The sequence below is a fragment of the Pleurodeles waltl genome, chromosome 6 (assembly GCF_031143425.1).
Source record: "Pleurodeles waltl isolate 20211129_DDA chromosome 6, aPleWal1.hap1.20221129, whole genome shotgun sequence".
NCBI classification, from domain to species: domain Eukaryota; kingdom Metazoa; phylum Chordata; class Amphibia; order Caudata; family Salamandridae; genus Pleurodeles; species Pleurodeles waltl.
The window spans coordinates 845,876,602-845,895,735 of record NC_090445.1 but is presented as its reverse complement, the minus strand read 5'-3'; positions in this window follow the sequence as shown (position 1 = coordinate 845,895,735).

Below are 19,134 nucleotides of genomic sequence, written 5' to 3'. Positions count from 1 at the left end.
GAGAACCTAGGGTGTCTTTGCCGTGCCATGGGGTGGTGTAGGTCATGTGTGGGGTGGTGTATGTGGTGATGAGTGTGGTGTTTTGTGCGTGGATGTTGTGTGGGTGATGGTGTTGTGTGCCCCTGTGTGGTGGGGTTGTCTGTGCTGTGCAGTCTCTCTGGCCTTCGTCAACATTTTTGGTCGTAGGGGTTTGTGGGTGACGTGGGTGTGTGTTTTATATAGTATTGATTGTGTGGGAGTGGTGTTTGTATGTGTATCAGGTGTGTGTATTTGGAATTGTCCAATGTGGCGGTGTTTTTGAGATGTGTGTGTATTTTGAGCGTGGCGGTGTGTACCGCCAATGGAATACCTCGGTTGAAAGACCGCCACGTGGATTCGTGGGTCGTGATAGCATGGGCGTGTTTCTGTTGGCGTGACGGTGGAGGATTTGTTTTCGCCAGTTTATCACTGACCTTTGGTGTGGCGGACTTGTGTGGGTGTCTGAATTTCGGCGGATTCCAAGATGTGGGTCATAATAGCTGTGGCGGATTTCCGTGGCTGCGGCGGTGTGTTGGCGGTCTTCTGCACGGCGGTAAGCGGCTTTTACCGCCAATGTTGTAATGACCCCCTTTATGTTCTTCTGTCTAGCGTTTGCTCTTTCTCGACGTAAGTGGATTCGTCCAGTTTGTCAGAACTTGGGGAACAGACAAGTTCCTTGTGGCTGCATGGCACATACGCACTTGTCTTTTAAAAATACTGTAATTAAAGTATGCATGTTGTAGGGTAAGAACTGAGAGACTTATAAATGTTATTGTTAGTATTGAATGGTGTTTTTTAACTGTTTTTATTAATTATTTTTTTATTCAATTTGTAATTATATGGCGTACTGTGGTTATTTGCTTTGATGTTTTTTATGACCGAATAAAGCTTGTGTTGATATATATATACATATATATATGTATATGTATTTACACATACATAAATTCAAGTTCAGGTATCCTGTTTTCGTTTTTTAAGATGAATCCCCCAAAACAAAAAAATATGTAAAAACGGTTCTTTTTATAACTACCTTTATAAGTTATAGGATAGAAAATATATGTTTGTCATATTTGTCTCTTAATGTGAATATTGATTTAAAGACCACTATAGCAGGCTATATTGACCATTGAAGGCCCAGTCAACTGTTTTAGGCCTAACCTAAAAGCTAAGGCCTATAACAAGGAAGTCAGCCTTTAATAGCCAGCTTCAGGAGGCTATAATGCTAGTAGAGCATTCTGTCCATTGAGAAGACAATGTTCTGATATATGTTTGCAACCATCTATACCACGATATGACAACAGTTAAAAGGCCCACTCCAAGGTGACAGACTTGTGCCAAAAGTGCAAGTCTGGAACAAATGAGTGGGGGTTTTAATGGCTGCGATACCCACCTACAGCGTGCTAGAATGCTATAAGAACATTCTGCCTCATGAGGGCAGTATGTCCTAATACACATTTATGAGTTACTGTTGCAGATTAATATCAAATGCTCACTGCAGCATTATAGGCTTGAGGAGAAGAAGTATCTGAAGGGCATTGAACTTTAATGACCAGTATAATCTACTACTGCAAAAGTATAAGATATTACAACATTCTTCCCCATGGGAATGTAGTGTCCTAGTTAAGAAGTTGATGTTCTCTTCTACCTTTAGAGTTTTTCATTTATAAAGTATTTTAAATAGACAATTTGAACTGTATTTAACTTTTTTGCACATCAATTACAATGACTGATTTCAGTATATGTACATATAAGAAGTGTATTTTCTTCTGTGTACTTATTCTTGTTTTGTACGCTGAAAAATAAAAAAGTAAATGATAGAAACTGACATACAAAATTTACTGTTTACACATTCAAAATATATATCAATGCTGATAACATAGGAACAAATGTAAGTATCATCAACAATGTAAAAAACTGACATGCAATTTTTCAAACAAAAGTCATCAGTAAAAGTCCACAAATGTCATAATTGAAACAAGTAAAAACTTTTTTTGTGTTCACAGTGAGTGCTAGTTTGCCTTGTGGACTGTTTAACCTCCTGTGAGTACCCTAGGTCTGCAGAACTCCAAACACTTCAAAGAAACGTTTGTCCTTTTGGAACTATGGGCAAAGTTCTTTGGATTATTAAAAAATAAAGCTGTACATGTTAGTATGTCAATTGTAAACAGCAGATACTGAAGTTGGGCCCCTCTATATATTCAAACCTCACCAAAACTGATTCACTTCTGTTGCAACATGTGATGAAGTCTTCCACATTTCCCATTGCTCTATTCACTAAGGCTTTGTCTGCATTCAAATGACTGCACAAAATTATTCTTGAACTTTTACAGAGGCTTAGCGTTGTTCTAAACCAGCAAAACTGATTTTCTAGGTCAACAAGTTTCTTCACCACATTTTGACATAATGTACAGTTTAATCCTGCAATATTGTGTCTACTGATGCAAGCTGAACAAGTTCCTGCTTCTCCAATTGTAACATTTCTATATTAAGCTGTGTACACTTCAACCAAAGTTGGCATGAGGAATACAATTTGCTACTTTTCTGGTGTTCCTCCAGTACATATGTTAATATGGGGTATTGGAAATTTAGCCATATATTACATTTCCAATACTGCTTAAAGAGTGCCTTGTTTGCTTGTGCAGCAGCTTGTTGAAAACTGGCTGCCCTTTTCTGGGTGTCAGATGAAGAAGGTCACCAAAGACTATGACTCGTTTTCCTCTAAAGAGTATGTCATTGTTTGTTCTGGTAACTTCCTGCATCCTCAGGTGAACGAAGGCTAGCATCAAATTTTAAACAATGCTAACCTCATCGATAATGAAGACCTTCAATTTCATAAGAAACTTATTAACTTCATGAAAAACATCAACAAATAACTTGAGGCACTCCAGTTTGTTTTCGTGTTCCACTGGACGCATTAGAGATGATGGTGCAAAGTTATAACTTTTATGTCATGTGCTGCAAGGCCAGTGGGTGATGTTACAACACAGAAAGGTTGCAGTTTATCTTTTCGTGAATGTATGCAGTAAGCACTCATATAAGGGAACTTTTCTCAGTGCCTGTCTGACCACTATCATGGAGAAATGTAGGTTTGAATAGGTATATTCACATTTCAATAGAAGAATTCCATAGCCAGTTGATGCTGTTATGTCCCTGAAAGTCTTTACCTGCTCCTAACTAATTTGAGCTCCAATGCTATTTAAATTATTTGCTTCACTTGTCACCTGATCCATTGTGTTTCCAAATTCCTTCATAGCTATGACTGCCTCATTTCTACAATAAGCTGACTGAGCGGATCTTGACTGCTGTGAAAGCGGCTTAATAGTGGTCATAGTGACATAAAGGGTATTCCACACTGTGCCAAGGCTTAAAAAATTGTAGAAGAGTCATATAAAATAATTCTTGTTTCCTTCACTCTCACATATTTGTTAGAATGATTAATAAGACTTGTTTTATTGTGTCTCACTAAGCAACTATTACAAATTGAAACTGCAATATGGCCTGCTTTTATATTTTCACCAACATTGTTACAATATATGTAGATTTGAACTAATGTAAACCGATATAACGTCTCTAAATGGACATTTCAATTGGGATAATACGTATCCATCATAGTGGGTTTCACTATCTCACTATTATCTGGTTTGGAAAGGACTTCAGCACTCTTTTTTCGTATTGACACAGGACCTAAACTGACCCAAAGGGTATTCTTACTTTTTCTGTCTGATGGCACTTTTCATACGAGCCTCCTTGTATGTGAGAAAGTATCTTGAAACTGAAGCTAGGCAATTTTTTCAATAACAATATCTCTACAGAGATCTCTTCCCAAACATCTTTCATTTCTGTCTTTCCAGACTTTGTTATACAGGAAGTGATGCATCGTGCAACTGCAATGGAATTGTCTGAAACAATCCTTTTCATCCTCTGTTTGAAAGTGATCTGTATTGTGCTCCTGTTGTGAGAATATGTACTGCAGAATATCACACACAGCAAGATCAGTTTCAAACACAATGGACCTTCAGACTATAGCTTAATTGACCTATGCTCAGAAGCAGGGATCTCTACTCAACAATCATTGTAACGACCTCCTACTCCTGTAGGAAATGAAAGTATACAATAAGGTGCTTCTAAACTCTTTTCCACACACAAATTAGGTCCCCGTTCACCAGCCTCATTTGATACAATTCTAATGCATTACTCATAAAATCTCTAGGGTATAAAGAGTGAGTACTGTACTGATCACAGAAGTGTTCTGTGTTTTAGTGTCATCTATTCTCTCAAACTGGCCCTCTATCTCGACTTTGAAGGTGGTATGCCATGTGAAAACTAATGTTGATGTATAGCTATCTCCTTTTAGTACTTGTAATTCTAATTGTATTCATAGAGCCCTACTGCCTGTGATGAGGCGTCAAAGTTCTTTTTGATAAGGTAAGTATCACGCTACTCCGGAACCCAAAAGGATTAGTGGTGGATTAGTTTAGGGAAATATGAGTTAATTTGAGCGGTGGGCATGTGAGTCTGTCATTTTGATTGACTAGAATAATGGAGAGATGGAAGAGGGAAGAATCTAAAAAGTGTTAATTGGGAGATCATAATAGTAAGATGACGTTTGAGATGAGTAAAAGGAGAGACGGAGGAAGGAAGAGTCTGTAGAAAGGGATTGGGGATAGCATAGTAGGAAAATGAGGTTTGGGATGAGTCAAAGGACATGTACATGAAATAAGTATTTAGAAGGGTTGTTTGGGAGATCATAATAGTAAAATGTGGTTTGGGGTGAGCCAGGAGGGATAGAGCAGGGTAGATTCCAGAATGGGTTATTTTGGAGATCATAGAAGTGGAATCAGGTTTGGGATGAATCAGAGGGTGGAGATAGATGATAGACTGAGAGAGGAATAGGATGAGGCAGAGTAGTGCATTGGAGACAATAAACTTTTTTTCATCTACATTAGGAAAAAAGTAATAAATATATAGCTACGTGACTACATAAAAAGGGTATATATGTATAACGGAAAATAATATATTGAGATTTAAAATTGTATTGTATAAACACAGACTTTCAAGTGTTGCAGTACATAAAGGTAATTTGTATATTTTTCATAACAATGTTATTTTTTTAACTTTATCTTTTTCTTAATATGTCAATAGTGAAGTGTTTGTAGACAAATAGTTATGATAATAGTTACCTATTGTGATAGATAAATAAGAGACCCATAAGCATCTAATTAAACAAATTATATAAAATAACTATGCAATGATCTATAAACATGCTAAGATAAATATATATATATATATATATATATATATATATATATATATCTCAACAAAAGTACTTCTGAAGAAGAAGACGGTGTCACAGCCACTTACTTGTTACGATCCAAAATATCTTTTAATCAGGCAAACAAAAAAGGCAAAAATGCTCTCTAACGTGTTTCAGGAGACTCAGCTCCCTTGCTCACAGAGATATTCTCAGTCCCATTTCCCTTTCCATTATAACTAATGCCATGAACATAAACACAAAAAATTGACTACATTTAGTGCATACACCGATGGCAGCCATCTTAGAATATGTTACTACTACTAAGGATACAACCTAATTTTTATAACACATTTCTCATCTAATTTACCATGTTCTTTTAAACACATTCTTTGAAATATACCTCCACTTCCTTGTGATCATTCCAATCATCCTACTTCTTATACATTTCCAAATGGTCCAGAGTTTCATGAAGATATACTAGCTCCTTAACTTATTATCACCGGTCTTCCTCCTAATTATACCTGTTCAACTAATCCTTTAATTTTGTAGATATAATAGCTCCTTTGCTTTTTTGTTTGGTCAGTCAGACCTCCTGCCAGGAAAATAGAAATGGGGAAACATTCTTAACATCATAACTCTAAATAAATCATATAATAATTTCAAAACAAATTACAAACACTATATCAAAAAACTATTATTAGTTTCACCACCAGTTAGTATAGATGCACAGATAATTCTTCATCCTTATTCATTCCTGTGGGTTCCATTGTATTACATTTGATATTCATCCGTGATTCTAATTTTCTTAAATCCAAACTCCTATTGCCACCCCTCATTTTCATTATGAACTTATCAAGAACCATAAATTGTAATTTATTTTCATTTTTGTCATGATTTTCCTTTAAGTGTCTCGCCACAGGATATGTTTTATCTTTGTTCCTGATTGCTCTCATGTGTTCCAAAATGGTTTTTTTTGTCATGTGTATTGTGCTACCAATGTAGAATTTATTACATGGGCATTTGAAAGCATAAATACAGTAATCCGATAAGCATGAGACATGCTTTCTTATTATAAATGATTTTAGTGTCCCCGGAAAATGCACCTCCTTGCAATTGGAACTGTATTTACAAGCTTTACATTTACCACAAGTGTAAAAAAAAAAAATTATATATATATTTATATATATATATATATATATATATATAATATTAAGCAGACCTAAAGAGTGTCTTCATAGCTTAATATCTTAAAAACCATAGTTATTATACATATTTGTACAAAGAAATTAGCATATCTACATATATATGCATATAATCAAACGGCAAATGTTTACATACAGAGGGATATGATGTACATTAGTGTTTGAGTATTGTGGTTAGAGTACGTAGAAAAGAGTCAACTCTTGAGTAGCCTTCTAAAGACAGGATGGTTATCCATGGGTCTTATATTTGGGGGTAATGAATTTCATAGTTTGGCTGCTTGACTAGAGAAACATGTACCACATATTGGCCCTCATTACAACATTGGCGGTAAAAGCTGCTTTCCGCCGTGCAGAAGACCGCCAAAACACCGCCGCGGCCGCCGAATTCCGCCACAGCTATTATGACACACATCCCAGAATCTGCTGAAATTCAGAAACCCACACAACTCCGCCACACCAAAGGTCAGTGTTAAACTGGCGAAAACAATTCCTCCACCGTCACACCAACAGAAATACGCCCACACTATCACGACCCACGCAGTGGTCTTTCAACCGCGGTATTCCATTGGCGGTACACACCGCCACGCTCAAAATACACACACATCTCCAAAACACCGCCACATTGGACAATTCCAAATACAGACTCCTGACACACATACAAACACCACTCCCACACACCCAATTCAATATAAAACACACACCCACATCACCCACAAACCCCTACGACCATAATTCACGAACGAAGGCCAGAGAGACAGAGAGCACAGCAATTGAGAACCCCACCACACAGAGGCACACAACACCATCACCCATACAACATTCCACGCACAAAACACCACACACCACTACACATCACCACACACATCAACACTTACACCACCCCACACATCACCCACACCACCCCATGTCACGCCAAAGACACCCCCGGTTTTCCGAGGAGGAGCTCAGGGTCATGGTGGAGGAAATCCTACGGGTAGAGCCACAGCTATTTGGCTCACAGGTGCAGCACACCTCCATTGCCAGGAAGATGGAGCTATGGCGCAGAATCGTGGACAGGGTCAACGCTGTGGGACAGCATCCAAGAAATCGGGAGGACATCAGGAAGAGGTGGAACGACCTACGGCGTAAGGTGCGTTCTGTGGTCTCCAGGCACAACATCGCGGTACAGCGGACTGGCGGCGGACCCCCACCTCCTCCCCCACAACTAACAACATGGGAGGAGCAAGTCTTGACAATCATGCATCCAGAGGGCCTCGGAGGAGTCGGTGGAGGAATGGACTCTGGTAAGTCAAATCTTAACTATCATATCCCCCACCCTACCTGCATGCTATCACCCCCCCACCCTCACCCCCTCCCCTATCACCCCAAATCCTCACTAATGTACTAATAACACAAACCACTCATCCCAACACCTAGCCCTGCATTACACAACTAAGCATGGTCACCCCTCACCAAAGCATGCTCACTGCACATACCCAGAACAACCCCCTAACCATCATCACACAAACCCACACACAGGAATGCTTGCACTGGGGTACATGCACACCCACCCATTGCATACCATTGCACACACACATGCAATAATCATGCTCTCATATCCCTGCAGGACCACTAAGGAACGTCACCACACCAGAGGGTCCAGACATCTCCACTCCACCCACAGAAGAGGCCCACAGTGACAACAGCAGCTCTGCCCTGTGGCATCCATGTGTGCAGATGTCCACCATAGCCATGTAGGCCAGATCCCAGGAATTGCATCTGTAGTGGCCAAGAGCACGGCGTAGTGCAGGGGGCTGCTGTGTCTGTATTGTCCGCCAACGGTAGCAGTAAGCCATGCACTCAACCTGTCTTTCTTCTGTCGTCCCCCTTCCCTTTTTCTGCTCTCCCTGTTCTTTTGTGCATCAGCATCATCAGGCGGAGGTACAGTGGCACCGGAGCACGAGGGAGCTGCATCCCACATGGCCATGGAGGGCCATACCACGGACTCAGAATACACCAGTGGGACAGAGGGCGAGGGGAGTTTCACATCGGTCACCGGATCACCAACCAGCGACACGGACTCGTCCGCCGATGGGAGCTCCCTTGTGGTGGCGGCACCATCTGTGCCCCCCACTTCTACAGGTACAGCCGCCACCACCCCTACCAGCACCGCCCTCCCAGCAGCCCCTCAGCGTTCGCCCGTGCCCGCTCACCCAGGAGGGTGGGCATTACCTTCGCCCCAGGCACCTCAGCCCCTGCCCGTCACCCCTGCTGCTCTCAGTGAGGAGGCCATTGACCTCCTCAGGTCACTCACTGTTGGGCAGTCTACCATTGTGAATGCCATCCAGGGTGTAGAAAGGGAGTTGCAACACACTAATGCATTCCTGGAGGGCATTCATTCTGGTCAGGCTGCCCATCATCGAACCCTGCAATCTCTGGCCTCAGCACTGATGGCAGCCATTGTCCCTGTGTCTAGCCTCCCCCCTCCAACTTCCTCCATCCAGACCCAATCCCCTGTACCCCAGCCTATCCCAAGCACACCATCAAACAAGCATGCGTACACCTCAACACACACAAGTAGCTCAGGCAAACATAGGCACCACACAACCCACAGGCACTCACGCAAGCATAACCCACATACAGACACAGCATCATCCACTGCCTCCACTGTGTCCCCCTCCTCGTCGTCTCCCTCCTCCTTCCCAGTGTCGTCTACACTCTCACCTGCATGCACTACATCTACAGGCACTAGGACTCGCACCAGAACACCCAGCACTACACCCCGCTCACCTGCACTCACCACCCCCACTACCATTTACATGTCCCCTGTGTCCACTCCCAGTGTGTCTGTGACGCCCCCTCCCAAAGTACACAAACGCGGGCACCCACACACCCAACATCCATCCACCTCACGACAGCCTTCAGTACCTGCACCCAAAACACCTAGGCCCATATTTATACTTTTTGACGCAAAACTGCGCTAACGCAGTTTTGCGTCAAAAACATTAGCGCCGGCTAACGCCATTCTGAAGCGCCATGCGGGCGCCGTATTTATTGAATGACGTTAGCCGGCGTTAGCCGCCGGCGCCGTCTGGTGTGCGTCAAAAAAAACAACGCAATTCCGGCGCAAACGGAGTATAAATATGCCCCCTAAAGTTACACCTCCTACAACCACCTCCTCTTCCTCCACTCCTAGACCCCCTCCAGCTACCCATCCCAGTCTTCGTCAGCAACGTTGACCTCTTTTCCCCCAGCCCCACCCCTCCAATTCATAAGTCCTGTAGTAGCACCTCCGCCAAAAAAACTCCAAGACCTATGGTGCGTGTTCAAGGTGTATGGAGTGCACCAGCCACCAGGGCAGCCAGTGTGACACGGAGCCAAAGCACTGCCAGTCCACCCCCTGTAAAGCACCTCAAGTTGGAAAGTGGTCGACGGGACAGGGTGAAGACTCCTGGCGGCAAAACTGCTCACAAGGGTCCCAGGGGGATTGCAGAGTCAGTTGTGACTCCTCCAAAGGTGGTGAGGGGCCAGAAGAAGTCTGCACAGTCTGGTAAGAGCAGCACAGCGGAAAAGGGCGCCATCCTCCCCGGCGGCCGGGACGCCACTGCCAGCACCGTCGTCACTGGTCAGGAGACCACCGCCGGAGTCAGTGCCCAGGAGGGCAGCAGTATCGTCACTGGTCAGGAGACCACCGCCAGAGTCAGTGCCCAGGAGGGAAGCAGTTTCGTCACTGGTCAGGAGACCACCGCCAGAGTCAGTGCCCAGGAGGGCAGCATTATCATCACAGGTCAGGAGACGACCGCCAGAGTCAGTGCCCAGGAGGGCCCTGGCAGCCACAGCCCCGCTGGGCAATGAGGGACCGTCATGCCACACACCAATGCACAGGTCAGAGACCGCCATGGCAAAGCACCGCTGCACAAGGAAAACACCGCCATGGTGAAGCACCGCTGAACAGGGCAGAGCACCGCTGAACAGGTCAGAGACCGCCATGGCAAAGCACCGCTGAACAGGGCAAACCACCGCTGAACAGGTCAGAGACCGCCTTGGCAAAGCACCGCTGAACAGGGCAAAGCACCGCTGCACAAGGAAAACACCGCCATGGCAAAGCACCGCTGAACAGGGCAAAGCACCGCTGAACAGGTCAGAGACCGCCATGGCAAAGCACCGCTGAACAGGGCAAAGCACCGCTGAACAGGTCAGAGACCGCCATGGCAAAGCACCGCTGAACAGGGCAAAGCACCGCTGCACAAGGAAAACACCGCCATGGCAAAGCACCACTGAACAGGGCAAAGCACCGCTGAACAGGTCAGAGACCGCCATGGCAAAGCACCGCTGAACAGGGCAAAGCACCACTGAACAGGTCAGAGACCGCCATGGCAAAGCACTGCTGAACAGGGCAAAGCACCGCTGAACAGGGCAGAGCACCGCTGAACAGGGCAAAGCACAGCTGAACAGGTCAAAGACCGCCATGGCAAAGCACCACTGAACAGGGCAAAGCACCGCTGAACAGGTCAGAGACCGCCATGGCAAAGCACCGCTGAACAGGGCAAAGCACCGCTGAACAGGGCAGAGCACCGCTGAACAGGGCAAAGCACCGCTGAACAGGTCAGAGACCGCCATGGCAAAGCACCGCTGAACAGGGCAAAGCACCGCTGAACAGGGCAAAGCACTGCTGAACAGGTCAGAGACCGCCATGGCAAAGCACCGCTGAACAGGGCAAAGCACTGCTGAACAGGTCAGAGACCGCCATGGCAAAGCACCGCTGAACAGGGCAAAGCACCGCTGAACAAGGAAAACACCGCCACATCAAGCATCGTTATCCCATGTGCAGCTGGGACAGTGACGGAACAGGAACCGTCACAGGGAGCCTGATGCAGTCTGGGCACCATTCCCCCTCCAGAACCAGTGGAGACATGCATCCACTTTGTCTGTCCTTAACAGGATGAAGCACTCTGGGCACCATTCCCCCTCCAGAACCAGTGGAGACATGCATCCACTCCGTCTGTCCTTAACAGGATGAAGCACTCTGGGCACCAGTCCCCCTCCAGAACCAGTGGAGACTGTTATCCACTTGAGAGACTGTGACTCTGCACTCCCCAGGATGATACAGTAGCAAACCATCCAATGTAGAGACTTGAGAGACTGTGGCTTTACACTCCCCAGGATGGTACAGTAGGCAACCCACCCACTGTAGAGACTTGAGAGACTGTGGCTTTGCACTCCCCAGGATGAAGTAGTGGGCAAACCACCCACTGTAGAGACATGAGAGACTGTGGCTTTGCACTCCCCAGGATGGTACAGTGGGCAACCCGCCCACTGTAGAGACTTGAGAGACTGTGGCTTTGCACTCCCCAGGATGGTACAGTGGGCAACCCACCCACTGTAGAGACTTGAGAGACTGTGGCTTTGCACTCCCCAGGATGGTACAGTGGGCAACCCACCCACCGTAGAGACTTGAGAGACTGTGGCTTTGCACTCCCCAGGATGGTACAGTGGGCAAACCACCCACCGTAGAGACTTGAGAGACTGTGGCTTTGCACTCCCCAGGATGGTACAGTGGGCAACCCACCCACCGTAGAGACTTGAGAGACTGTGGCTTTGCACTCCCCAGGATGGTACAGTGGGCAAACCACCCACTGTAGAGACTTGAGAGACTGTGGCTTTGCACTCCCCAGGATGAAGTAGTGGGCAAACCACCCACTGTAGAGACTTGAGAGACTGTGGCTTTGCACTCCCCAGGATGGTACAGTGGGCAACCCACCCACTGTAGAGACCTGAGAGACTGTGGCTTTGCACTCCCCAGGATACATCAATGGGCATGGAGCCCTGTCGTGGATCTGGCGTGGTGCTGTAATCCGGCTGAGGTGCCCCTCCTTCCCTTCCCCCTGAGGTTCCTGTTGTATTTCTATCTGATGCCCCTGCAGTGTTCTCTCCGTTGTGGACAGGTATCTAGTGTGGGCCTCGCCCATTCATTTTTGAACCAGTGGTGCACGGACATTGATATGTGCATACCTGCACTACTTCTCGTAATGTATATAATTTTGAATGTGTATATATATCTGTATATATTTGGAACTGTATTTTGATACATTACAATGTTTGAACTGATTTCCTTTTGTCTTTGCATTCTTCCGGGGGGGTTGTGGGTTGTTACTGTGATGTTTGGAAATGCATTGGTGTGTGTGTTGTAATGTGCGAGGGTGGGGGTGTAGCATGTGTGTGTCCGTGACTTTTGCCTCCCCCCTTCCCTATGTCGTAGGTGCAGTACTCACCGTTGTCTTTGGCGCCGTCGTTGCTGGTGTTCGTAGATGAGCAGGAAGACAAGGGCAGGGTGTATTTGTAACTCCGGCTCCATCGTGTCCTCCTTCCTCGTGGAGTGTGTTGAGATGAGCATTTTCCCATTGCAAAAGCTGTTTCCGCCGTGTTTTTATCCACGGTGAGTCCGCCCCGGAAAAGGTGGCGGATTGGCGGGTTGTGATACTGTGGGCGGTACATTGTCTTCCGCCAGTCTGTTGGCGGTGACCGCCGCGCTGCTTGTCTGTACCGCCGTGGCGGGCGGTGTGTTAAAGTGGCTGTCTATGTTGGCGGTTTCCGCCACGGTCATAATTCCCTTTTTTTGTCGGACGGCCTGTTTGCGGTATTACCGCACCTTTAACACCGTCCGCCAGGGTCTTAATGACCCCCATTGTCTTTTTCTTGTGTGGTGGGCTTTTGAGGTGAGGTACCAATCTTGAGTGGAGGTTCCTTTGTTGAATGTATTTGGTGATTTTATTCCTAATGAAAAGTGGTCCTGTTCCATGTATTGCTTTGTGGGTGATACAAAGCAGCTTGGTGTTGGATCTTCAGGCAACCAGTAACCAATGTAGGGCCCTCAAGACAAGGGGAATGTGGGATTGTGGCTTTACATGTAGGAGTAGTCTGGCAGCAGAGTTCTAAATCTGTTGTAGTCTTTTCATAGTTGATAGAGGTGATCCTTGATAGAGGCCTAATCTATGGCGTAATCTAGTTTAGAAAGTACAAGACAGGTAGTAGCTTGGACCTTGTGTGGAAATTCCAGGTGAGGGAAAATGTTTTGTAGAGTTTTCATGTGATGAAGCTTGATCTTGCTAGTTTTTCCACTTGTGCATTCATTGTTAACTTGGAGTCCATGGTAATTTCAGGGTTTCTTACTTCTTTAGATACTTTAGGAGGTTGGTCCAGATCGCCAGGACAAGCTCAGAGTGGGTAATAATGTTTCCAATTGTCACAATGTGAGCATTTCCATTTTGGAAGCATTCAATTTGAGATGGCTTCATGTCATCTACTGATCAACAGCTCTGAAGCAACTCAAGGTTTTTGAGTTTCCAAAGACTTTGGGTATTTCCAGTTTAAGGAGTATTTGTGTGTCATCTGCATAGTTATAGCATGTTAGCTGAAATTTATTGATCATTGCCGGTAATGGCTTCATGTAGATGTTGAAAAGCATGGATGAGATCATTGAGTTGCGAGGGACCCCTGCTTTTGTGAAGTATGGTTTGGATGAGAAAGTGGGAATATGGATGGCATTTATTCTGCTTGAAAGTAGGATGTGATCCTGTCGAAAGCAGACCCCACTATTGTGGCTTCGTAGAGTCTTTGTATTAGAGTGTCATGATCAACTGTGTCAAAGGCAGCTGAGAGTTCCAAGAGAAGCAGTGCAGCAACCCCATTGTGGTCTAATGTGTTTTTAAGGTAATCCCAGATGGCGATAAGGGCAGGTTCTGTGCCTCTTCCTGTGCGAAATCCAGTTTGGTAGTCTGAAAGTAAGGAGTTATCTTCAATGAATTGTGACATCTGGGCGAATGCTGCTCTTTCTATCAATTTTCTGAGGTAAGATCAATTTGTAATGGTTTGTAGTTGTTGGGGTCATGTTGGTCCTGGTTTCCTTTAATAATGGGCCAATGTATGCCTTTTTTAGGTCTTCTAGAAAGATTCATGTAGATATTGAATTATTGATGATTCTTCTTACTGGTATGGCAGCAGAGATAGATAAAAGAATGTTGTTGAAAATGTGTGGTAGACAAGGGTCAGAAAGGCAGCTGGAAGGCCTGCTTGCTTGAATCCATAAATTGACTTTGTGATATTTGTTTGAAGGAATGCAGAGGATGGGTTAACTTACTCTTGGAAATGATTTTCGGAAATGGATTGGTGCTGCTGGTTTTCCTTTGTTTTAAATAGGAGTCTAACGTGTCTGCTTTGGTTGTGTAATGATTTGCCAGTTTGTGAATTCTTGCATAATGAGATGAGTTCCTTCCGTTCATTTAGGTTTACGAAATTCAGTGAAAATTTTATAAAATTCTATATTTGCACAGTTAGCATTTTAAATTCTGTCTGAATAGTGCAGTTTTAGCTTTTTTGATTGTTGATTTACATATTCTGTTACATGTGTGTAGGTGATGTTTGTCTTGATTGCTGTTTGTTTTGAGCCAAGTTTGTTGCAACCTTCTGATCTGTTGTTTCATCTGTTTTAGGACTGTATTTCTCCAAGGTGCATGCTTTCTTTTGTCCTGTTTTGTTGTTCTTAGTGGTATTAGGATAACAAACATTTCCTGTAGCCACTCATAAAGTTTTTGAATATAATTTACTGCCTCTAGATCTGAGTTGGCTGTTAATTGTGTTTCTAAGTACTCAAAACTGATTTATTTCCATAGTCCATAGGTTGATGCATGTAAGGTGGTCTTGGTGTGTTGATTTGTGGTGTTGTATGTTGAAAGCTACCAAATGATGGTATGAACATGTGACTGGGGTAAGTCTTTGAAAGGTAACTAGTTCTGGATTTGCAAAAATTATATCTATGATGTTTTCAGTGGTGTGTGTGGGTTTGTGTAAGATATGATGTAGGTTCAGTGCAACTAGGCTAGTGATGATAGTTTTAGGATGGGGCATATTGGGTTTGTGAAACCAAATGTTTAGGTCCCAAGAATGCATAGATTGGAGTGTAGGATTGTAGGATTTGAAACTGTGTCTGGAAATGTGTCTGGGAATGTTCATTGCTAGGTGATGCTCTGTAAAGGATGAGGAAGTTACAAGAGGAAGTTGGTGTAGGGTTGCATCTGGTGATGAGGGCCTCACAACCTTGTATGGAAATATTGTCAGTTTTGGTGAGATTTGTTGTTTGCTTGAATATAACAGCTAGTCCACCTCCTTTTTGCCTATATATTGGAGCCTATCCACTGGAGCCATGTCCTCTCCCAACCTTGATTCAGTTATGAAGAGTAAGTCTGTTTGTGTGTCAGTGAGTAGGTCGTAGATGTGATGCTTGTTTTGAGAGAGTGATTGAGCATTTACTAGTAGGCAGTTTAGAGATTGTGTTTTGGTGGTGGTGTGGCTTCATTTGCTGCAAGGGTGAGCAGTATATTTTGAACGTATAGCATGTGTGTCATTAGTTCTGAAATTAACTGTATGTGCGTCGCAATAGTGTTGTTTTTCTATATGATATTCCTTGTACAGCAGGCTTAGAAGGCATTTTGTTGGGTCTGTGTGTGTCAGTGGTAGAGATGATGCTTCAGAGTGAGTAGTTTTGTTGTGTAATAGACATGGAGATGCAAGGTTGTGAACAGTGGAATTTTGTGTATTTATTTGTGTCTGTTTTGGGTGGAAGGTGTATGGGTTAGGGATGGTGGTGTGGCATGTGGGTCATATTCTAAGGCTCTAAACTGTGCGATGGATGAGAGGCAGGTGAATAAGAGTTGTTGTGTTGGATAATGTGTGGTTGGTATTGGTACCAATAGAAAATTTGGGAGTAAAGATGATTTACGATGTGTGCTATTTGTGAAGTCACAAGGGTGGGAGTGGGAGTATGTTTCTAATTTGTGATGGAAAGTACTATGAAAGTGTGTGTGTGAGATTTTGACATGCTGGTGTGTATGTGTTATGTTTTGCTTTTGTGAAGTAGTGAGAGGAGATATTGATGTAATGTTTTTCTGAGAAGGATTTGAATGTAAAGTAGTGTTGGTGAATGAAGTTTGAAAGGTAAAGAGGTGGTGAGGAGTTTTGGAAAACAGTTTCTGTGGTATGTAAGAGAGGATGGACAAGAGTTCTCAGTGTTTGTGTTAGACTGGATCACTGTTTTCTGTTCCAAGTTAAGAAATTCTTGCCAATTGTGTCTATCTTTTGTTGGCACACCATTCACTAAAATCACCAGTGGTTCTTCCAATTCTCCCTGTCAGGCCTTTCAATAATTTTGTTGGAGATAACTTTGCAGTTTTTGACTGCAGAAAAACTTCTGTTTGAAAAGAGGAAACGGTTTGGATGATAATACTCTCATGAGCATTCAGCTGCTGAAAGTCATCTGGATTTGGAGAGAGTTATATGTTCTTATGCATTCCTCTTGCATGCAATTTATTGTCATCCAGTTTACTAACTCCATATTTGCAGACAATGTGGTTGATACATAAAGCAAACTGTTCCTGAGCTGTTAAGCATAGAGATAAATGAAACCACTATACCAGATTGCTGTTTTCAGTTTTTGCTTCAATATCTACCTTTTTTGTTGGAGACTTGTAGCTTGTGTGATGGCAAAAAACACATACCTTATTTGGAGGTTCTGCTGATGTCACTGTAAAATCAGCAATTTCTTTCCTGGCACTGTCTAACACATTCTCTCTAGTGATCCCCTCATTGGTAACTTCTACTGCTACTTCATTTTCCATACTCTCTCTTTGTGGCCCAAAGTATGTCATTTGAATTTCCTCTGAATTCTTGTTACATTAGATTGAGTCTTATAGCTCATCCTCCATTCATGAACTCAGAAAAGGCCTCAAGATCTAGATGTTTGATTGAAGACCTTGGCAGCAGCTTAAGCGCCGTGATTCCCTTAAGGGTGATAAGTGCAGTATACAAATCTCACTGATTAATTGAATGATGTAGAAGTGCACTATTCACATGTAAAAGCACACTATTTGCTGTTTCTAGATTGAGAGCTGGACTTTCTTACCAGGTTGAGTATGTTTGTATTGTGGAAAAATAGCATATGAATATGATGAAGAATACTGTCACATACCTACTTTGATAAGCAAGCCCAAGAATGCCTTTGTAAGTGTGAAGGTTTCCTAAATCTGCATGAATCAAGACATTGTAGAAGTCTAGGTTTCTGCTTTATAGTTCCCCTGCTATATTTGTTCAGGAAAAATCTGAGTTTCACATTTGACTCCTTGTCGTGAGTAACTAACGCCAGATAACTTGTTTGAATAAAGATGGGTTTCTTTATTGTATGTCCACAATGAGCCACTTCAGACCTCTTCGGCATTGGTTCACCATTTGCAACTTCCAACCGCTGCTCTAGCTCTTAAATCATAGAACAGAACACAGAACCATAATGTTCTATGTTGAAATACCACATTATTCTCCTCATTATTAAACATTTACACAAACTTATACTCTTTTAAATTACAGTAGATTTAATTGTACAGCAATAAAAATGAACCTCAGCAAACATATTTGTATTTAATTTGAATTTATGTAAATAACAACCAACTCCATCATAATTCCCAACATTGCACAAAAAGAAAATCTTTTTCTTTACAAATGTATAGATTTTATTTTAATAAGCAAATGGTTTGATTACCTAAACCTTTTTCTTAAACAAATATTTTGAGAGAAACTACGCAATGTGACATCGAAAAACAAAGATTGGACCTTCATTGGCACAGAAAAAGGTACATCAGCAACATCCATTAATGCACCTGTAGCAACTCTTTCAATATTTCACTATTGTTCTCTTTGTTCTTTGTACTCTTCCACTAATTTCCTCAACCTGAGGAAATTCGATTTTTAATACGATCGTATCGACCCGCCATTTTGTGGCCCGCCGCCATTTTATGTTGCCTTCACTCAGGCAGCACAGCGAACGAAGTCCATTCTGCCTTTTCTGCTTATTCTGCAACATGGTGTTCAAAACAGCCTTCTGCCTCTATCTTTACAAGGCTGGTATTAAGGTCTGACCGAGTACACTAATCCCTGTCTGGTTTTCTAATCCTTGTTTCAACTATCTGTAGGCTCACACTATTCTCCGCCGATCTTATCTTATCGTCTGGCCTTCGCTGTCCTTTGCTAGTATTCTCTCATTTCACAACTGTCCTCCAAATGCACACAAACTTATCGCACCACATGCAACTTCGTTGTGGATCGGTTAATGAATTAGTTCAAGGGAGGGGTGACAAACACAGCTGGAGGGGAGGCAACCTTAAGTCACTTGATACTTTGTTTTCCAATTCCTTCTATTGGTGCTGTCTTGTTTTCCGACATTTCTATTGGCTCTGTTCTATCTTTACATTATTCTTACTGGCTCCTTTCTATGTGTTCTGGGAGTGTATGTAGTTAATAAATGGTTTTTATACGGTATATAAGATTATGCGCCACAAAGTAAAGTGGCAGTCTCCTGAGAACATACCTTGTGTACTTCTTGGACAACTGTACTAGCTGCAGCTAATAAAATCTGATCTTTTACGCCTGACAGAGTGTCCCGTGTCTCTGTTAGTTGAGGCAGGTGAATCCAAGGAGATTTTAGGCGTACCCTGCGCCGCCAGGCCCATAAGGTTCTGGTTCTTCAACTGGCGCCCAACGTGGGGCGGCTTCAGCGGTACCGGTTCTGCCTGAAGGTCGTGAGGAACCCCGCAAGAAAATTCTGGAGGAATCGCGAGCCACGTCAAGCGACCCCTGTAT